This window comes from Lagenorhynchus albirostris, chromosome 5 (genome assembly GCF_949774975.1).
Source record: "Lagenorhynchus albirostris chromosome 5, mLagAlb1.1, whole genome shotgun sequence".
Lineage (NCBI taxonomy): Eukaryota > Metazoa > Chordata > Mammalia > Artiodactyla > Delphinidae > Lagenorhynchus > Lagenorhynchus albirostris.
Genome location: NC_083099.1, coordinates 68,874,258 through 68,897,279, shown reverse-complemented (window position 1 = coordinate 68,897,279; position 23,022 = coordinate 68,874,258). Strand labels below are relative to the sequence as shown.

The window sequence follows — 23,022 nt, the reverse complement described above, 5'->3', positions numbered from 1 at the left end:
AATTTGGAAAAAAAAATCATTACAAAAATATATTAAAGGGGAAAAACCATACAATAATCTCAGTATATTTAGAAATGTTTTGTTAAAATTTAATATTCATCAATGATGAATACCATGGTACACTAAGAAGGAGCTTAGGCTGAAAAAAGGAAACTACAAGATACTTTCCATAAATGTCTAAGATACAGTCTTTTCAAAACTAGGATTAAGGCAAAGATTAACACTTCTAGTCAATGTTGTAATGGGGCAGAGAAAAAAGAATAAAGATATGTGGACTAAAAGAGAAGAAAACCAGCATTTTAAGCACAAATGAAACACCATTTACATGGAAATCAAGAAAAAAACTATGTTTTTTGTAAATTGTTCAAATGATTAATAGAGTGAAGCAAGGTAGTTAGATATATGATAAAAATTCTGCTCCTGGGTATGTACCCCAAAGAAATTCTCAGAATACAAGGGTATGATATTAGGAATTACTGAAGTAGTATTCGTGTTGAGTGTTAGAGTATTGGAGACATCATGAGTCACTCATCCTTGAGAGTTGTAGATAGTAATGTAAGTGGAAAGACATGTGGGATATTATGAAACAACTGGAAGCAATTTATAGATGCAATATAGCAAAATTTGTGGAATGCAACTAATGTAGCACTGAAAGAGAAATTTGTAATCTTTAAATACTTGTATTAACAATGAATACAATTTTAAAATTAATACTCTAAGCTTTTACCTTTAGAAGCTAGAAACCCAAATATAAGAGGAAAAAAAATAATAAAAAGTGGAAGCCAGTGAAATAGAAAGTAAACTAACAAAAAAGAGAACACATTCACATGTTAATAATTTGAAAAGATCATCAGTTTGGATAAAACCATAGTTCTGTAGATCAAGATGAAAGAGAAAAACCACAAACTATCAATATTAGGAATGAAAGAGAGAATAGCCCTACTGATCTTACAAACATTAAAACACGATAAGGCAATTTTGTTAATAACTCTGTGCCGATACGTTTGACAATTTAGATGGAAATTTTTTAAAATAAATTTATTTATTTATTTACTTTTGGCCACGTTGGGTTTTCGTTGCTGCGTGCAGGCTTTCTCTAGTTGCAGAGAGAGGGGGCTACTCTTGTGGCATGCTGGCTCAGTAGTTGTGGCTTATAGGCTCTAGAGCACAGGCTCAGTAGTTGTGGTGCATTGTCTCAGTTGTTCCACGACATGTGGGATCTTCCCGGACCAGGGCTCGAACCCGTGTCCCCTACATTAGCAGGTGGATTCTTAACCACTGAGCCACAGGGAAGTCCCCTTAGATGGAAAATTTATTGAAAGACACAAACTATCAAAACATACCCACAGTGCTCACTTCAGCAGCACATATACTAAAATTGGAACGATACAGAGAAGATTAGCATGGCCCCTGCACAAAGATGACACACAAATTCGTGAAGTGTTCCATATTTTTGCAGCTCTATTTACAATAGCCAGGACATGGAAACAACTTAAGTGTCCATCATCGGATGAATGGATAAAGAAGATGTGGCACATATATACAATGGAATATTACTCAGCCATAAAAAGAAACGAAATTGAGCTATTTGTAATGAGGTGGATGGACCTAGAGTCTGTCATACAGAGTGAAGTAAGTCAGAAAGAGAAAGACAAATACCGTATGCTAACACATATATATGGAATTTAAGAAAAAAAAATATCATGAAGAACCTAGGGGTAAGACAGGAATAAAGACACAGACCTACTAGAGAATGGACTTGAGGATACGGGGAAGGGGAAGGGGAAGCTGTGACAAAGTGAGAGAGTGGCATGGACATATATATACTACCAAACGTAAAATAGATAGCTAGTGGGAAGCAGCCGCATAGCACAGGGAGATCAGCTCGGTGCTTTGTGACCACCTAGAAGGGTGGGATAGGGAGGATGGGAGGGAGGGAGATGCAAGAGGGAAGAGATATGGGAACATATGTATATGTATAACTGATTCACTTTATTATAAAGCAGAAACTAACACACCATTGTAAAGCAATTATACTCCAATAAAGATGTAAAAAAAAATACCCACAAAGAAATAGAAAATCTTGATAAGCACGTATCTATTAAACAATGTGAATTCATTGCTGCAAACCTACCCACCATCAAAACTCAAGGTGCAGATAGTTACGGTGATGATTTCTATTAAATATTTGGGAAAACGGTAATACCATTATTACATAAACTCTTTCAGAAAACAGAAGGGAAGTATCTTTCAACTTTTTTTTGAAGCCAGAATAATCCTAATACCAAAACAAGACAAGCACATTAAAAGACAGTTTAATTTATAGACCAATATAATTCATGGGCATAGATCCAAATATCCTTAACAAATTTTAGCAGAGAGAATCCAGAAATACATCAAAGAAATCAGAAGAGTTGCTTTTTGGGATGTTACTATGGAGAGGATGCTAGGAAGCCACATAAGCAAACCTTCTAGAGGGATGGAAATGTTCCATATCTTAGGTGTGTGGGTTATCTAGATGTATGCATTCGTCAGAACTCGTTGAACTCTATACTTAAGATCAGTGTATTTATTATAAAGGAAAAAATAGTAATTTACAATGGAGAAATCTGGCAGACACCTCCTTAACCAAGTTATCAATATTAACATCACCAGTAAGAAGATATAGTGATACCATGCACTGAGAACATAACATCATTTCTGTGTATTATCTTTTTAAATGTATAATCTCAATCTAAGGATGCGTAAACATCAGACAAACCTAAATTGAGAAACATTTTGCAAATGCCAACATCATGAAAGACAAGGAAAGTAGGAGAAAGGGAGGAACTGCCACAGATTAGAGGAGAGTAAGGAGACACAACAGCTAAGTGCAATATAAGAACTGAAATTGGATCCTGGAAAAGAAAAAAGAACATTAGGCAAAAGACTGGTTAAATTTGAGAAAGGTTTGCATTTAATTAATAGCAGCGTAACAATGTTAATTCCTGGTTTTGACAATTGTACTATGTTATTGAAGATGTTATCGTAGGTGGGGGAGGGAGGAATAAATTAGGAGTTTGGGATTAACATATATACACTACTATATATAAGATAGATAATCAACAAGGACGTACTGTATAGCAGAGGGAACTGTACTCAGTATTCTGAAATAACCTATATGGGAAAAGAATCTGAAAAAGAATGTATATATATATATATATATATATATATATATATACACATACATATATATATATATAACTGAATCACTTTGCTGTACACCTGAAACTAACACAGCATTGTAAATCAACTCTACACCAATAAAATTTTTAAAAAAATTTTAAAAAGATGTTACCATAGGAAACTGATTGAAACTTATACATTAACTCTGTACTATTATTTCAACTTTTCTGCAAGTCTAAGATTATTTCAAAACAAAAAGTTTAAAACAATTAGTATATATTGAAAAGCTATACAGGAAGAAAGGATACAGGAGACCCATGGGAAGAAAATGCACAGATGAAAAATAGATCTATGAATAAAGGAGAACCTGATATATAAAAACAGTATCATTTAGATCAGTGGAGAAGGGATGAAAAATTCAAAACAATAATTTGCCCACATGCCTTTTAATTGCGATCCAGAGCCCACAGCCCAACTAACTTGTCTATTGGATTCTCATATTCTAGGCCACTAGTCACCTGCCTTAATCACCCCAGGGTCGGGTACCAGAAAACTAGAGACCCCAGAGCCAATGGAATTATTCAAACTACTCAATCCTAAAAATGTTTAACCTGCCTTGCCTGTTCCTTCCCATGGAAACCACAGTAAAGTTGACATCCGTAAGTATAACAAACTATATTTGCAATGACAGTTATCTCTGTTAGCCTTACCATTTCTAAATAATAATAAAACCTATTTTAAAACAACATGATACTATTATACATACATGCATTCTCCAGCTTAATTCCTACATGCAGACTCTGAGGAAAGTAATGAAATCCACTCTATATTTCATAAATAAAGAAATAGGAGCTTATAGAGACAAAGTAACTTCCCCAGAATTACAGAGCAGATAAGAGGCAAGAATTCAAGAATTAAACTCAGATCTACATAAAGTTAAATTTCACATTCATTATTTAGGGGATATGAATGAGATTTGCCCAAAAATTGTACCAGTGCTCTTTTAGTTTAGGAGTTAAAGGATACATCAGCTCTCAATGACATTTATGTAATGTCATCAAAGTTTAAAGATATCCCTCCATAATCTTGCTGTTTCCACTCTTTTTATGCTTAGTTTCTGGAATCACTGTTGCTTTTTCCTTGTTATCTGTATCTTTTCAAGGGTATTTTCATGGAGAGTTAAAGGGGGGTGGTTCTCAGATGCCATTATTCTTTATAATCCCTGTGAGTCAGTTCTTTACTTTTAAAATTTGGTTAATATGCCTGTGTTAGAATACCCATGCACATCTAAATTAATTTCCCAGATCTTTAGTCTCCTAGCTCAGAACCCAAGAAAGGGGTTATGCACAGTCATTTGATCCATACCTTGACGTCACTAGCTGGAAGGATTTAGATTATTTGTGGCCAAAAATCAGAGAGCTGTGTTAAGTCAACCTTCTGATATGCAGGCTATTATGACCTGAATTAACTGCACAATCACTCACCACATCACTGAGAAGGGACAATAAGACATTGCCTGTCTCCAAACACGATGCAGGATACATGACACCATTTAAGAACTATTCTTTCAAAAACAAACAAAACATCTAATCCCAAATTTTAGCATATCTGTAGGGCCAATAATTAGTATATTAAGAATACTAAGGGGCTTCCCTGGTGGTGCAGTGATAAAGAATCTGCCTGCCAGTTCAGGGGACACGGGTTTGGGCCCTTGTCCGGGAAGATCCCATATGCCGCTGAGCAACTAAGCCCGTGTGCCACAACTATGGAGACTGAGCTCTAGAGCCCACGAGCCACAACTACTGAGCCCACATGCCACAACTACTGAAGCCCGTGTACCTAGAGCCCATGCTCCACAACAAGAGAAGCCAGTGCAGTGAGAAGCCCACACACCGCAATGAAGAGTAGCCCCCGCTCACTGCAACTAGAGAAAGCCCACACCCCAATGAAGACCTAACACAGCCATAAAAAAAAAAAAAAAAGAATACTAAGGATAGAGAAACAAATAAATCAACATCACAAAGCAAACAGCAAAGAAAATTTAGAATGTTGGAAGTATTAGAGGGCACGTGATCTGTTGTCTTTAGCAGATCAACAATATGTAATAGTATGGCTGTTTTAGATAAAAAGGGATGTAAGCAACATAACCACCTGGCAAGTGTGGACCTTACTTGGTTCCTACAATTGAAAAAAATCAATTGTAAACACATATTTCAAGACAATTGGAGAAATTTGGTTATATAGGAAAATATCCAGATAATTTTTTAAGGATATAAATACTGACTGCTACAGGGGTGAAATAACAAAGTCGGGGTTTTGCTTTAAAATAATTAAGACAAAAAAAAAGTATAGGTGAAACAAATGTATTAAAATGTATTATAAATGCTTTATAATATATGATAATACAGTGACATTCAAATATTCAAATGTCAATAAAATGACCTTCAAATATTAATTGAAATAAATATCAGTGTGAAAAAAATAGAATGAATAAAATGAAGAGTGCTGTCTACCTTAAACTCATTTCGTTTTCAGAGCATTTCTCCAACTTTAGGAAACATCAGATCTCTAAATTCCCTATGTCTTGTGTTCTATAATTATTTAATTCCAGTACCCTAAGAGGATTTCTGAAGGTTTTCACAAACAAATGGGTAATCTTTTTTCAAAGAATTTGGTGAAAAATTGTACAGAGTGATGTACAGAAAATAAACCCCAGATTTGCCTCCTTTGGCATTTGTAGCTAAGGATCATAAAGTCCTATTGTTCTAACCTCATTGTGGAGATCAAATAATGAGTGGAAGGGATAAATGATAAGCTTCAGGCTACAAGGATAGAGAACTGGTAAAATTTAAGTGTTCCCTTTAGTACAGTTATCCTAGAATGTAAGGGATATATGAAATGTGGACATATGTGTACTTGATAGACAGTGATTTATAATAGAATAAGGCTTTCCAGTAAGAAGGAATATCCTTAAAAAAAATCTAGGCAAGTAGATTATCCACATGTACTTGGAAGAATAGCTTTAGTTGCACACGGGGTTCATATAAGGAAGCAGTAAATAATAATTTAGAAAAACATGGCATGACCATATGGGGCAAGCCTCAGTTTTTTCTTAAGAAACGTGTATAATCCCCAATGTAGAAACGCCATGGATTCCCTGGAAAGAAAATAGAGGTGATGCTCGCCATAGTATGAATTTGAAATTGGACTTGGTAATTAACCACAAGCAACAAGAAAAAAGTGAAGTTGAAATGACTCTAAGATTTTGAGGTAATCACAGCAGCAACAAAAATCATAGCTTGTACCTAACTTTAAAAAAGAATAGCTTTCCTCCATTTACTTACCAAACATTATTGTGCTAAACAACCTCTGCTTTGAAATGTAAATATTGATGATATTTTATACTTTTCTTCTGTACTAAATAGTGGGAAAGAAAAAACAAGGCAGTTCATGTTTTCTTGCTGTTTTCTTTCTTGGTTTTTTTTTTTAGTCAGAGGTTTTCCAAATAATTTTTGAAGGAATATGTAAAAATCCTGAAATATCACCTATCCAGATCTGGGTTCAGACATAGAAGATAGTTTTATTGCTTCCAATAATGACAAAAACAACACTAAATATTATGTTCATTTCTGTCCCTAATCTGGTATATGTCTTAAACAAAACTACTTAAAATCTGTGAGATTCACTTACTTCTATGGGGCTAATAATGGCTTAAGTTTATTTAAGGAATAAGTGAGAATTTATATATACACTGGCACAAGTCTAAGTAGCTTAGAGTCCAAACCAGAGTAGGTATAGCCTTCCAACCCACAGTAGATACTGTGCTAATGATAGAAGTGATGAAGTTGTAAAAGGGAGGTCAATGTGAGAAAATGTAAATGAAGTCAAAATTAGGCAAGTGGACTTTTCCTTCAGAAACCAAGCAAAGAGCAAGACAGCTTTTGTACTAATAATCAAGAAAGATTTGCTGAACACTCTCCTCTACCAGGAATGAAAATAAAACAATTTTAAAGGGCATGAGTGGCAGAAATGCAATTCATTAAATGAAAGTAGCATCAATGTAATGAACTGGAAAAGAGAAAGAAAGTGAAAAGGAGAAAGACTATGGAGTATCAGCAAGAATAGGATGACGAGAATTATTTTACACAATTCTCTAGGAAAGCCAGGAATTCCATATTCAATAGATCTATCTGTAAACTCTATTCCCTCTCCCTACAAGACCAAACTTGAATGAGGAGAAAAAAAAAAAAAAACAAAACTTAACTGAAATCTGTGAAACTCTTAATGTGAGTTTTCCATTACAGATTTCCTGAAATTTCACCTGCTTGTCCACTTGGACATCAGGGCATTTTCACAGAAAGAAAGACCAGAGACTAAACTCATTTGCAATGACTTCTGGCTTTTCTATTAACTATTGAGAACTATCACTAAAGAAAACAAACCTGATATTCAAGGAGGTCCATGATTATTCTCCAGTATGTGTTTCAGGAGGCATGTTCTCAGCTAACCCAAGCTCTTTCTTCTGAACCTTCTTTCCAGTGAAAAAGGCAGCTCACTTACACTGCAAATCTGAATAATCTATTTGTTTAAAAACATCTGGGGCCTCAAGCATCATAGTTAATGATTTTAAATGGCAAGCCAGAGTTCTTGCAAATCAAAATATCGTGAGGGTACAACACATTTGGGCTAATACTTTGGAGACGTTTTGGCCCTGCATTTATATGAGTATCTGAACAATGATTGCTTAATCATCACAAATTTTTATCAATGGCTGAGAAATAATTGTAGAATACAGATGAACAGTACTCACACAATTAGTAGCTGTATCATGTTAGCAAGTGATCTAAACTCTCAGGGCTTTAATTGAATTGTCTTTAAAATGAAGACAGTTTACATCGTTGAAACTTTAATGCAATAGTTCCAAACAAAATTCCTTCCGTATTTATATGTCATATTTGGATTTATATATTACCATTCACTTAGTTCAGAAGAGGAAGCTAGAGAAGAGATATATAAAAATAAATTTTTTGCATTAATATTATGGTATATGAATTGGAGTGGGAGCTGGATGTTATCATGTCAAAAAGCGAAAACTGTTGATTAGAAGTTATTTTGCTCACTCTCTTTGTCTTTTTTTTTGCGCTACGTGGGTCTCCCACCGCTGCGGCCTCTCCCGTTGCAGAGCGCAGGCTCCGGACGTGCAGGCCCAGCGGCCACGGCTCACGGGCCCAGCCGCTCCGTGGCATGCGGGATCCTCCCGGACCCGGGCACGAACCCGCGTCCCCTGCATCGGCAGGTGGACTCCCAACCACTGCGCCACCAGGGAAGCCCTCTTTGTCTTTTTTGAGAGGGTTAATGACAGACATTAGCTTGCTCCAGGCCACGTAGCTGATATCAGAGATCAGGGATTCAAACTTAGAATCCAGTGGTCTTCCCACTTCTGAATTAAGTTTTTTAACTCGGTCTTTAATTCAATCATCTAAGATGGTATCTTTGAACTGTAGCATCTCTGGCAGGGGTTACTGTGTTTGTCCTCAATTATTAATAGAACTTCAGGGTCTGCTGCTTACATATCATTCCTGGCTTCTCTTCATTTTATCTCTGATACCTGTGAAAATAATCATACTGCCCAAAATTTATTTAGAAAGTATTTTAATTTCATAATTAAATGCTCCACATAATTGCTCTACGAGGAAGGCAAGGAAGATATTATCACTCCTGTTTCACTGAAGTTAAATGATTTTCCCCATGTTGCAGAGAGACCAAGTTTCCTGTTTCTAATTCTAGAGTGATTTCCAACACCCCGAACAGCTGCAGGGACACCAAGATGGATGACCTGCTTCCACCAACCTGACACGTAACCTCTCTACCACCACAAACGGGCAAAAATTACAAAAAAGTTGGCAGCCTGAAACATATAGCCCCTTCTCTAAAGAACATAAACATAATTATATAATAAATTACACACTCACTTAAAAATCTCATTAAGGTGTTTTGAAATAATTTTACTATTTCCAAATAATGTCAGGTATAGCAGAGGATGGGGAAGGAGAGAGGTGAGAAGCTATTGGGTTCTCAGTCAGACAAATTCATCATAGAAGAACCAAATATAACTCTTTCCCCTTTGGGAGCTCCTTATCTATCAAATGATGCTAATTCAACTTGACTAATAACTTCATTCTCAAAGTTTGTTGGTGAAGAATGGTAGTCCTCATGAAAGAGAGTCAGAAAGGACACTGGCTGCTGCTTTATACTCACTAAGTATGTTGTTTAACTTATTTAGCGGATAAGTAAGGATATTCAAGTTAATTCATATCTCAGAACTCTAATTTTATTTTCTAAATGCATTAAGATTTGTGATAGATTTTACTTTATTTAAAAAAAATACTAAAAGTATATTCCTAACAATCAGTTTAAAACTTGAAAGTATATGTTGCCTTGTAAAAAGAATTTCACTTTTCTATTCATTTTTATTATTATTCCAGAAAGACTGTATCTGTATTTATTGTGGAACCAAAATTGTCAGGGGCTTCTCTTTCATATACTTTACTTTTCTCTGCTCGTTCCCTTATGAGCTACATGGTTACTTCTGCACAAACATTGAAATAAAGTGAAAAGATAATTTTGGTGAAGAAAAAGAATATAACTGCACATAATCTGCCAGACCTCCTTGATTTTAATGTGAGAGTTATTATGGATTAGGCTTTTCTAAGGCAGTGCCCTCCTAAATGGTTCACTGGCAGGAGAAGTTATAAAACAAAACGAAATCAATTTCCTTGAAGATGCCATTTATTATGAATATGAGACTCCTTGAGGTTGAGTCATCCTGTTTTAATCTCAGTGTACTTTTGATTTTTATTGCATTAATTTGGAAATATCATGATATTACAGTGGTTCAATAGATCCCTGACCCTTCTTGGTGAGCATTTGACAAATTCTCATTAGAAGAATAAATGAATGAATGAATAAATCAATGGCTGAATAAAATCTTTACAATTATTTTTCTTTGAAGAAAAAAGTAACTTCTTACTCTGAGGGGAAAAATTCATATAATGTTTCTTGTTCTGTGTTTTTCTTGTTATTATTTTTGCTTTTCCAAAAAAATAAGAATACAAGTTATGTCATAGGTCCAGAGGTCTGAATTTATTCTAGGAATAGACTCTAAAAGCATTTTAGTTTTTCTCTTTTTTATTTCTCAAGTTAGTAAAACTTACAATCTACTGTTTAAAGTCAATCTGATACATTTTAGTGGTGTCAAAGAACATACAGAGCAAAGGCCCTAAAGGCACATAGAACTACATAGTTCATCTCTGGGACCTATGACAACGTGGGAAAACATAGTTTAAAACAGTGCCTTGTTTCTGACAAGAAGAATTAGAAGCAAATTCTCCCCACACAAGCTCACCTGCATCATCATCTGTTTGGAAGAAAAGCATCTCCTGAGGAAAAAAGAGAGATTGAACTCTGACAGCCTGAACCATCTTTGTGCCATACCTACTACCATAGAGTTTCAAGGATATTCACACATGACTGATGTGCTGGGGCAGCCCTGAAAAAGAACAAAGGGAAGGTGGAACAGAGCACAGGGAAGTCTCGGTAAAGGAAAAAGGCCACAGCTAGTCAGCACTAAGCAGAACGATCAAAGGAGTATTGGTTTTGCATTTAGGAGAGTGCTCATAGAGAAAAGAATTCTGTCCCAGACACGTTTGCAGCATATATGTTTCCTGAAGAATGATAGCTGTGTAGGTAATCTGAAAGACCTATACCACGGAGAGTTGTAACACATCAGTGCTCAAGCACTTGCCTGAGCTTTGCTGGGAGACATTTAGGCAGGCAAACTGCTGAAATGTTCCCCTCCTGTCACCAGAGCAACATTGGCTTCAGCAAACTGGTAAGTATTTGCGCTGAGAAGCAGAAGTCAGCATGAGGGGCATTGCACAAGCAGAACTCCTGGAATCACATGTGGGCAATTGATCTGTGCTCGAAGCCCAGCTGCTGAACTCATGGTCATCAGAGGAGGTGAGTTCCTGATTCACTGGCAGGTACAACTAACAGTGCGAAATGACCAAGACTTACATAAACATTCTTGAGTTTCATGGAACATGTACTAAGGAGAAGTCTGTGGAATACTGGATTTCTTATAAGTAAACCATACAAAACCTCAGAGTCATAGTAAAGTGGGCATTGATATACATGGGGCAGCATTAGTACTTGTGAAGCATGATTCATTCGGATTATATAGAGATATTAAGAGAAAATGGGAAATGGCAAAGAAGAGTTATTATATCTTGGCCATATAAAAAGACTTTAGGTGCAGTTGGCACTGAACCAAGGACACGCCCCCCTCAAAAAAAGAAAACAGTTAACTGACAGGCAGAGGTGAAGGAGACATATTTAGGCTGAAGTCTTAAATAAGCAAAGACATAGAAAAGAAAAGTGGAAAGGGTATTTGTCAATGTCCAGAAACATTTGTGATTATCACAACTGGTGGGGTGGGTTGGGAGAGTGTTATCTTGGTATCTACTGAATAGAGGCCAGGGATGCTGCAAAAATCCTTCAGTGCATAGGACAGTCCTCAACAATAATAAGTATCTGATCCAGAATGTCAGTAGTGCTGAAGTTGGGAAACATTGTCCTAATGCATTCCCTTCCACTGGTATAATAAAATATACTAGCTCATCAATGGGGCAGTTTTAATAGTTGCACTTTTACTATATACCAGGGCTCTCTGTGCACCACCTACCACCAGTGATGAGGGCATTATTGTGAGCTGGGTGATGAGTCCTCACCATCTAGCTTTAAGGTCCCATACTGGTGTCTACTTTTTCTGACCACTTCTGCTACCAAATGTTGCAGCCTGGGTTCCCTGGGAAGCATACTCTGACGTATGGGGCATACAGAGATTAGTGTGCAGGAAGTTTATTAGGGAGTGTTCTTGAGATCAACCCCTGTGGAAGGGAAGGAAAGGAGGCAGCATTGGGCTGAGAGAGAAGCTAAACTCTGACAGTATCAACAGAGGTTTCAGCCAAAATGCTTAAAGTTTTGAAATTGAGATGAATGTTCAGAGCTGTCCTGAGATGAGGTGAGGGGAGAGGACTTTCATACTGCATGTACTTAGTTATTGGAAACACACTACTTGAGGAAGAGCACATGACCTTGGACCAGGTGACTCTTTTCAGACTAGACAACCTCTTTAAGGAGTTAACAGCTGAAGATTTTCTTCTGACAGTATTTCCAGAAGTTGGAGGAGTGAGTTCCGTTTTCTTGAAGGGAGATTTAGGTTGTAAATCCCTGTATCAGTGACTGTAGACTTTGTCCTAGGTACGTTATTAAAAGGTGTTCTTTTCCTGTAAGTTTGTTTAAAGATAATTAAAAACATTAAAATAAGAACTTTTGTTTGCTTCCTCAGTCTTCTTTTTCCTTTCCTAAGTGCAATTCATTCAATACTGAATTCCTGCATTATGTTTACTCTTCTCTCTCTTGCTAAGGGGAGGGAGGCACCCATCTGAAAATTCCAACCATGTCTGATTAATCTCAAACTTATATTTCCATCTGTGATATCGTGAGCTCTTAAAACCCTCGGAATTTCCTAAATAATGGGACTGATCAAGGTGTCTTTTTTCATGTCAGATCTTTAGACTCCCACCTAAGAATGAGCGCTGGTTGCCAGGAGAACAAACCATATGATTAAAGGGTTGAAACTTTCAGTCTCGCCCCACCTACACGTCCATCTCCAGAGAAGGGAGAGAGGCTGAAGATTGAGTTCAGTTGCCAATGGCCAATGATTTAATCAATCATGCTTATATAGTGACACCTGAATAAAACCCCACAAGGACAGGGTTCCGAGAGCTTCCAGGTTAGAGAACACATAGAGATTGGGGAGAGTGGGGCCTGGAGAGGGTATGGAAGTGCTGCACTTTTTCTCCATACTTTGTCCTATGCATCTCTTCCATTTGGCTCTTCCTGAGTTATATTCTTTTATAATGAACTGGTGATATAATAACATGTTACTCTGAGTTCTGTGCACTGCTCTAGCAAATTAATTGAACTCAAGGCAGGAGTCTTGGGAACCTCGGATTTACAGCTAGTTGGTCAGAAGTATAGGTAACCACCTGAACTTGCCACTGACATCTGAAGTTTGGGGCAGGGGGTAGAGGGACAGGTGGCAGTCTTGTAGTAGTGAACCCTTAACCTGTGGAATCTGATGTGATCTCCGGGTAGTGTCAGAATTGAGTTAAATTTTGGGATACCCAGCTAGTGTCCTGAGGATTGCTTGTTGGGTGGGGAAGTACTCCCACCCACTAACCCTCCTGCCCCTCAACGCGCTGAAGTTTGTACCAGAACCAATTTACTACCTTTGAACACTCTCCTATATCTCCAACTGCACTGAATCTTTCTATACTAGTGAAAGAATGCAAGAAAAGGCAGCCCCAGACATTTAGAAGCTTGCCCGGCACTCACAACCAGCCATGTTATTCTATTAAATATAAACAATTTTACTTATCATAAACCCCAGAGAAGGTTACATTCAGACCATGATAAAATGAGAAAAAGTATGGTTATTTCATAATTATGTATAAGCACAAACAAAAGTAAGGTGACTGGGCCACCCACAAAATACCAAATTTCCTCTTTCTTGGCCTAAATGAATAATTGCTGTTTCTTTACCAATCACAATTTTATCATCATTCTAGTCTCTTTTCTATATAGATATGACTTACTAAGGTACAATAAAAGAACTGCTCTTCTTACTAAAAATCCCCACTTCTTCCTACTCTCTCCCAAGTCTTCCTCCAAATCAAAGCCTAAATCCTATACTTTAAGATTTTTTTCTACTACCCTCTTAAGTCAAACCATGATTCCTCATGGTTGTATTATCCTTCATTGTGATGAGTAATAGAACCAACTTGTTCAATACAAGTATGTTCCTAGTGGTCTTTGGCTGAAGAGCAATGACAATGGATAGTTTGCTTATGCCCACTGATGCCAAAACCTAAATTGATAATATAAGTCCTTAAGAAGAGGGACCTTTTTATGTCAGAAAGACCACTGAAATTAGATTCAGAAAATCTGGCTTTAGATTCCAGGAATATATCCATAAAACCAAAAATACTAACTTGAATAGATATCTTCACCCTTATGTTCATAGCAACATTATTTACATTATTCAAGACATGGAAAAAACACAAGTGTCCACTGATAGATGAATGGATAAAGAAGTTGTGATATGTATGTGTGTGTGTGTGTATATATATATATATATATATATACACACACATATATATATGTATATACTCACACAATGGAATATTATTCAGCTATAAAAAATGAGGAAATCCTACTGTACAACAGCGGTTGTATGCATATGTTCAAAAGGAATCATTTCCCTATCTGTTCATGTCTCTGAGTTTAGAACAACAAAATGAATGTAACAACTTTAGAGAATCTTTGGATAACTTTATCCTTTACCATCCTCTTCTCAATTTTATAGTTGGTAAACTTTCTGAATATGTTGAAAAAATTGAGCTTAGCATTCTACCACTGATTCCCTTCTAGAAAGAAATGTCTTGAAGTTTAATGTGTATTTCAGATTCTTCTCTATTCTAGTAAATGAATAGATATCTAATGTGAAGCCTTGGAAATGTGTACCACATAAAATGGCTGGAAAAATTTAACAATGAAATAAGAGCTAGAGAATGCTCCATAAAGAGAGAAAGTTACATGGCTGGCATTTCATCATATTCTTTTCCTTCTATCTTGACTATTTTTCTTGAGTTCAACTCTGGCGTTTGCTGAGAGAATCATGTAATTTACATTGACTCTCCTGTTCCCTTCCACAGCTAATTCTATCTGATACAGTAATATGACTTTTATTTTCCAGAGAAGCAAGAAGTAGCTTAGAAGTTTCCCTCTTAACTTCCACTGCTTGTTTTCTCAGAATCTGAAATGTATTGTGCATGCAGGAAAGATTAAACTGCATTAGAGTTGGCTGCCCTTATTATTTTCTTAAAAACAAAAGAACACTTGAATGTTCCATATCCTTCTAACTTTCCAGATGTTTTACTACTGTCTTCCTTTCTTTCTTCTTTTATGTTACTTCTTATGAACTCATCAAAATAGTGAACAGGAACTTACCCCAAATGATCTTTCTTATATACTTTTAGACCATCAATTAATATTTGCTGCTGTTATTTTTAACCTACTATGCGTCTGAAGGTTGTGCAGTTGGATCTAGATGGATTAGTAGTTCCTAAATCTGGCTGCATCAATATAGGGTGAAGCCTAAAATGTTTTAAGCTCCCAAAGTCCTTTTGATGTGGAGAAAGTCATAGGAACCAACAGACCAAAGGACTTTTAGGTTCCTTTCCAACTCTGAGATTTTATGATCCTAAACTCTCAGCCTATGGCAGGGTTCATTTTAAAATGTAAAATTATTCTTTACTGTGATATACCAGTTTATGACTTCTCTTTCAATGGGGGATTGCATAGTTTCCTGGGCATCACAATGTTTTGAGACAGATACCTCAAAGTGCTTATGATGTATATGTTTTAAAATCCTAACTGGAACACAGTTCTGAGTTTAATAGTCACTATATCTTGTTCATGCTGTGATGGTTCATTTTAACAAATACTTTCACAGTTCAAGCTCCTTGTATTCAAGGAATTACAAGGGATGGAGATTGGGGATAATTTAAAAGAGACAAATATCATAAATTTAAGATAATTATTTTATGTTTTTGAGAATGCTCAGATATCCTAATCCAGCCACTGAAAGTCAACCTTTGCCTAAATTTAATTTGTCTCTTTACAATGGTTATTTCATTCTTATTAAAACCTATGCAATTAGACATTTGAAAAGCTTTTCAAAGTAAAATTTAGTTCTGTATGGAAACCACCCCTAATCTCCTTTGGGATGTGATTTCTCACTCAAAACTTCAGCATGAAAGTGTGCCAGACTCCATACTCTCTTTTGACACACTTACCTCATTACCTTGCTCTACTGGTACTGGTGGGCCTGACTTGCCTTCCTTCTACAGAATCTGTTCTTTAAAAAAAGGCACAATCTCAACATTTAATCCCTGGGTTCAGTTAAACTAAAGCAGGAGCCAAGTTCTCATCTGAGTATCTGAGTTCTGTGAATAATTTCCTGTGACGCTCTCAGAAGTTCATTCAATACATCAGTCAAGGCTCTTTTGTCTTGCAAGCAGCAGAGATTTAATACGACTAACTTAAGCTGAAAAAGGAAATGACAAAATATTTGATAGCTCCAAGAAAACTGGAAATCTAGTTTTAGAGACTATGAGACCAAAACAAGCCTGAAGTCATGTCACAGAATGATTCTCACGAATATACTGTGAGAAAGCACAGATTCTAACACCATCAGTACTCAATTTATTTCCACTAGGACACCTCCCTTGCAAGAATGGATTCCTCATCTTTCTCATAGAATTAGTTTCAGAGTACAGACTTGGATCAATACATGAGGTCCTGTGCTCATACTTTAATCTCTTTAATAAGGAAGCCTGAGGAAATCCGTATTTGGGATTTTTTTGGCTTCCACAGCAGGAGAAGTTTCTACTTTATGAGAGGGAAGGTTTCCCAGACATAGGAAAGGAGATATGATTTTGGGTGGCAAAAAAACCCCTACTTTAGACATCCGCCTTAACTGTCCAAATTTAACATACTTTGTTTTTTCAAAACAAAAATACCGCATCCACCATAGTGTGTCTATACCTTATGCAACAATACACTTCTGCTTTATCATCTAAATTCTATTTTCAGTTAGGATACTTTTGGGTATGAGTAACAAAAAACTCAATTGGCATAAACCATAGGAATTTATAAATTTATAGAACAATAATTTTGGAGAATAAGCTGTTTGTTAATTCAGTAACACAATGATACAAGGTAGAGGAGAGAGGGAGAGAGGGAGGAGGAGGGAGAACAGTTTTACCTTCCTTATCTCCTCATCTCTTATTATTGGGAGAAAATTATTTTCCAGAACATTCCAACAGGCTTTCTTGTGTAAATCATTGACCAAGACCATGTCTTCTGCATGTGTCTAAATTAATCACCAAAGGAAATGGGATTACAATGATTGGTTTAGACCCCTGGGGCAGTAGAGGGTTCATCTTTCCTGAGCATATTGTTATTTGATAAATGTAAACAAAAAAATAAATAAACCAGAGTTCTGAAAGGTAGAATTGCTTCTTTGTAGGCAGTTTCTGCCACAATTGACATTTCAGTTTTTATAGTTTCTTAAATTATAAAAGAAATATCTGGCTTAAATTATCTCTAAATTTTCTTAAATGCTAATTTAAGCAGGCTAATTAAGAAAAATACGTGAATATTCTCTTTAAAGGTCATGAATATATAATGAGGGAGGTAGAGGGAGATAGATTTATAACTCCAATTCAAGGCAGAATGAATTACATACTTTATAGAGACACTGGTTGTAATGGGATCACACTGAAGTGATATATTAATTGCTTGTATGTAGTAATTACTCAATACATATGAACTAAAGTGAAAATTTATAGACATAATATATTTCCATTAAGTGTATAGTATGAAAATCTAATAAGACACTAAAAATTACTGACTTGATTGGGATTAAAGGATATTTTTATGTTTTCCATATTTTGCATTTATAAAATAACAGATGACAAAAAGGATTTTTTTTTTTTGCCACAAGTATTTTTCTTAAAGTTTACATTCACACACTGAAGAAAATCTAACCCATGTTGCAGACTGTTCACAATAAATTTACACTTATAATGGTATATTATATTATACATTTGAGTATCTAATGATTCTAAGACTTTGGTTTTATTTCAAAATAATAACTTCATTCCTAAGAAATTTGTAAAAGACTTTAGAGTTTACAAACTGCTTTCCCATTCACTACTTCATGTACTTTTAAAACTACATTGTAAGGCTGATAAGCTGATAGTTGTTTTTTTTTTTTTATTAATTTTTTATTAGAGAGGACACAAGTAAACAAAACCTAAGGTCAAATAACTAGTAACTCACAGAGTTCAGTGATTAGAACTCAGGTCCATTGACTCCTCACTGTGCCACCTAATTTGTTTTTTTTTTCAAAAGAAAACAACTTTCAATACCAAAGGCTTCAATTTGATTAAAAATTCATAAATAGCTGCAGTTGGATGGGACTTTTTCTTTCCTTGTACTGTGTCCAAAAAATCAATTATCTATGTGTCACTTTAAAAATAGGGTAACCTAGTAGAATAATTTTCCTTAAAGGGAGTGTTAAATCAGTTAAAATTATGGTTAACAAAATATAATCTCTAAAACTCACCAAGGTGATTACTGGGTTGACACTGTAGTATGAAGGAAGATAACTTGGACTGATTGGTAGAAGAATGAGGTTCACACCAGAGTCCTTCCACTGACCACGTGGAAGTCATTTTCTTTATAGTGTTAGACAAGGAGTATAGCATTAGATAGATTGTTGTCGTGTTAGACAAGATTGTCTTTAAGGTTCTTTATAGCTTTCATAGTTGTTTCCATAGATATAAATTGAATAAAAGAAATCAAAGATTCATAGAATATTGAAACCAGAAGGGACTTTCCAGATAATTTATTCCAATCATTATTTTAGAGATAAAGATACCTTTGTCTGGAGAGGGAAAGTGACTGATCCATAGTCACATAGAAAATTAGCATGCTTTATTCATCTATTTATAGCTGGCAGAAGTAGCTTAGTAGGTGTTACTTGTTCTTCTCTCTAGACTAGGCACATATCTAAGATAAACAGAAGTTATTAGCCTAGTGCTAAGTGTTTATTACTAGGAATAGGGCCATAGGTTTTACTTCAAAGCAACTAACCAACTGTATGGCCTTTGACAAATCATTTATTTGTCTTGACTTCAACTTCCTCATCTATAAACGAAAACACTGGAATAGATTAGGCACACATATGATAAGAATTTTTATGAGAATTCCATTTATTCATCTATTTATTTAAGAAGCATTTATTGAGTGTCCAGTATATGCCTGGATTGTTCTTGGCTCTGTTCTGGGTATTGGGTTTGCAAAAGCAAGCAAAGTACACACGTTCTCAATCCTGGGAAGACACAATCTCCTCTGAAAGGAGGAAATTTTTTTTCAAAAAAAGATAAAGAAATAAATAGATAAATTCAGAGTGTAATGCTAGACATTTTAAGGGGCATCAAAATGCATGGGTCAAAGATTTGTGACTCATGAAGATTTAAAAGCTACTAGAGGGCTTCCCTGGTGGTGCAGTGGTTACGAATCTGCCTGCCAATGCAGGAGACATGGGTTCAAGCCCTGGTCTGGGAAGATCCCACATGCCATGGAGCAACGAAGCCCATGTGCCACAACTACAGAGCTTGTGCTCTAGAGCCCTCAAGCCACAACTACTGAGCCTGCATGCCACAACTACTGAAGCCCACTCACCTAGAGCCTGTGCTCTGCAACAAGAGAAACCACCACAATGAGAAGCTCATGCACCGCAATGAAGAGTAGCCCCTGCTCGCTGCAACTAAAGAAAGCCCACGTGCAGCAACGAAGACCCAATGCAGCCAAAAATAAAATAAAAAAGAAATAAATTTATTTTTTAAAAAAAAGCTACTAGAGAACAGAAGCTCAAAGGAGGTTCTACATTGCTTTTATAGAATATTGTATTGCAGGAACCTAGCATATGCCTGCAAATAATAAGTACCAAACAAAAGATTAGCAAGTGAATAAATGGAAGAAAAAATAATATTTGAAATGTTTATGATCACAGTTGTTCTTCCTATATTTAAGATTCCTTTTATAAAGGAAGTAAGCTGTTGAATTTGTGGTTTGAAAGTATTAGTTAAACTTTAAAAAGGATAGCTTTACTACTTGAGAAGTAGACCTGGAGAAGTAGAAATAAAGGACAGTTTTTTATGTTCTTATTTTACATCCATATCTATCTCTATATTTTATTCATCTCTTTCATCAGAAATATTGATGTTTCGGGAAAGGTTATTTGCCTTGAATTTGTTCCATGCCATTTTGTTTTGTCTTGGCAGAGGGATGAGTACCTTCTGATGATAAAAATATTAACTAAAAGCAAGAATGAATCTCTCACTCAAAGGCCATGATATTAACACTTTAGGAAATTTGTCATGCATATTTGCAAGGCAAGACATATTTTGTTCCTTTGTGATAACTGGAACTGCTATAAATAGAGGAAATATCCTTCACTGTGAGATTATAAAAGTTTTGTATATTTGAAAAGTTTAAAGTAGAGGAATAAAGTATAATAAAAGGGGAAAAATAAGCACATAACCATACTCATTCTTGTGCAAATTATAAACCACAAAAGAAAAGATCAAGTATCTCATAAATAGGGGAAATCTCAGAGATTTGCCCTTGATATTTACTATTTATTAATTAATACTTTGAAGCATGTAAACTAAGATATATATGTATATGTGTATCTATCTATCTATATTCCTAAAGTGCTACACCTTTTATGCTTTTGTTAAGCCACAAATTTTCCTTAAGCCATGAATTTGAAGGAATTTAAGCTTCATAATTAGAATTTCTCAAAGTACACACTGTTGGTTCAAAAATTCAGGAGTTCCCACACGAAATCTGAAAGTATGCGCCACCCAGCCCACCCAGCCCAAATGTGGAAGACAAGGAAAGACAAAGAAAGAAGCGGATTACTCCAAATTGGTAGGTAACAGGTTTAAAAAGCAATGGCACTAACGTATGTGACTTGTCTTGGGCGATGCAAAACAAGCAGGTCTCTGCATCAGCCTGATAGAATCTTAAAAGTTTTTATAGAGAGGGCTTAACTGGGTTCAGTCACATACACAGTCCAGATGGTCTCAAGAACACATTGCTCTCTCAAGGTTGTGTCTTTGAAAACTGCTGCCATTATGGGAACACTGGGTTGAATGTACATCCCAAGGGGGGAAGAGGTGAGAAGCTTCGGATTGCCTGGGTCCAGCTCTCAGGTCAATCAGAGGTTATGTCCTGTTGATGACCTCCTCCAACATACACTTCAGATCAAATATAAGTACAACTTTTCAAAGCATATTGTAACTGTGATTAAGCCTTTTTCATTTCTAACAATACACTCTTATCATCCCCAAATTTCAAAGCATTTATTAAAACCAAGGGTACAGGAGGAGGAGCTTCAAGATGGCAGAAGAGTAAGAGGTGGAGATCACCTTCCTCCCCACAGATACATCAGAAATACATCTACACGTGGAACAACTCCTACAGAACACCCACTGAACGCTGGCAGAAGACCTCAGCCCTCCCAAAAGGCAAGAAAGTCCCCACGTACCTGGGTAGGGCAAAAGAAAAAAGAATAAACAGAGACAAAAGGATAGGGACGGGACCTGCACCTTGGGGAGGGAGCTGTGAAGGAGGAAAGCCCCTTCGTGGGCAGAGACTGCGGGTGGCGGAGGGGGTAGCTTCGGTGCCCCGGAGGACAGCGCAGCAACAGGGGTGCGGAGGGCAAAGCGGAGAGATTCCCGCACAGAGGATCAGTGCCAACCAGCACTCACTAGCCCGAGAGCCTTGTCTGCTCATCTGTCGGGGCGGGCGGGGTTGGGAGCTGAGGGTCGGGCTTCAGTCGGAGCGCAGGAAGAGGACTGGGGTTGGTGGTGCGAACACAGCATGAATGGGGCTAGTGCACCACAACTAGCCGGGAGGGAATCCGGGAAAAAGTCAGGAGCTACCGAAGAGGCAAGAGACTTTTCCTTGCCTCTTTGTTTCCTGGTGCGCGAGGAGAGGGGATGCAGAGCGCCGCTTAAAGGAGCTGCAGAGACGGGCGTGAGCCGCGGCTAAAAGCGCGGACCCCAGAGACGGGCATGAGATGCTAAGGCTGCTGCTGCCGCCACCAAGAAGCCTGTGTGCGAGCACAGGTCACTATCCACACCTCCCCTCCCGGGAGCCTGTGCAGCCCGCCACTGCCAGGATCCCGTGATCCAGGGACAACTCCCCCGGGGAGAACACACGGCACGCCTCAGGCTGCTGCAACGTCATGTTGGCCTCTGCGGCCGCAGGCTCGCCCCACATCCACACCCCTCCCTTCCCCTGGCCTGAGTGAGCCAGAGCCCCCGAATCAGCGGCTCCTTTAACCCCATCCTGTCTGACCGAAGAACAGATGCCCTCAGGCAACCTACATGCAGAGGCGGGGCCAAATCCAAAGCTGAACCCCGGGAGCTGTGCCAACAAAAAAGAGAAAGGGAAATTTCTCCCAGCCTCAGGAGCAGAGGATTAAATCTCCAAAATCAACTTGATGTACCCTGCATCTGTGGAATGCCTGAATAGACAACAAATCATCCCAAATTGAGGAGGTGGACTTTGGGAGCAATGATATATATATAATATATATATATATAATTGTTTTTCCCTTTTTCTCTTTTTGTGAGTGTGTATGTGTATGCTTCTGTGTGTGATTTTGTCTGTATAGCTATACTTTTACCATTTGTCCTAGGGTGCTGTCTGTCCATTTTTTTTTTTTTTTTTTACTTAAAATTTTTTTCTTCATAATTATTTTTTATTTTAATAACTTTATTTTATCTTACTTTATTTTATTTTATCTTCTTCTTTCTTTCTTTCTTTCTACTTTTTCTCCCTTTTATTCTGAGCCGTGTGGATGACAGGCTCTTGGTGCTCCAGCCAGGCGTCAGGGCTGTGCCACTGAGGTGGGAGAGCCAAGTTCAGGACACTGGTCCACAAGAGACCTCCCAGCTCCATGTAATATCAAACGGTGAAAATCTCCCAGAGATCTCAACACCAAGACCCAGCTCCACTCAACAACCAGCAAGCTACAGCGCTGGACACCCTGTGCCAAACAACTAGCAAAACAGGAACACACCC

General features: G+C 37.1%; 1 non-coding gene across 1 annotated transcript; it reads left to right on the top strand.

Moving 5' to 3' along the window:
- The first annotated feature begins 1,348 nt into the window (after window positions 1-1,348).
- On the top strand, window positions 1,349-1,455 carry LOC132521436 (U6 spliceosomal RNA). Its single transcript, XR_009540883.1, has one exon. It is a non-coding gene; the product is annotated as a U6 spliceosomal RNA (small nuclear RNA).
- The last annotated feature ends 21,567 nt before the right edge of the window (window positions 1,456-23,022 follow it).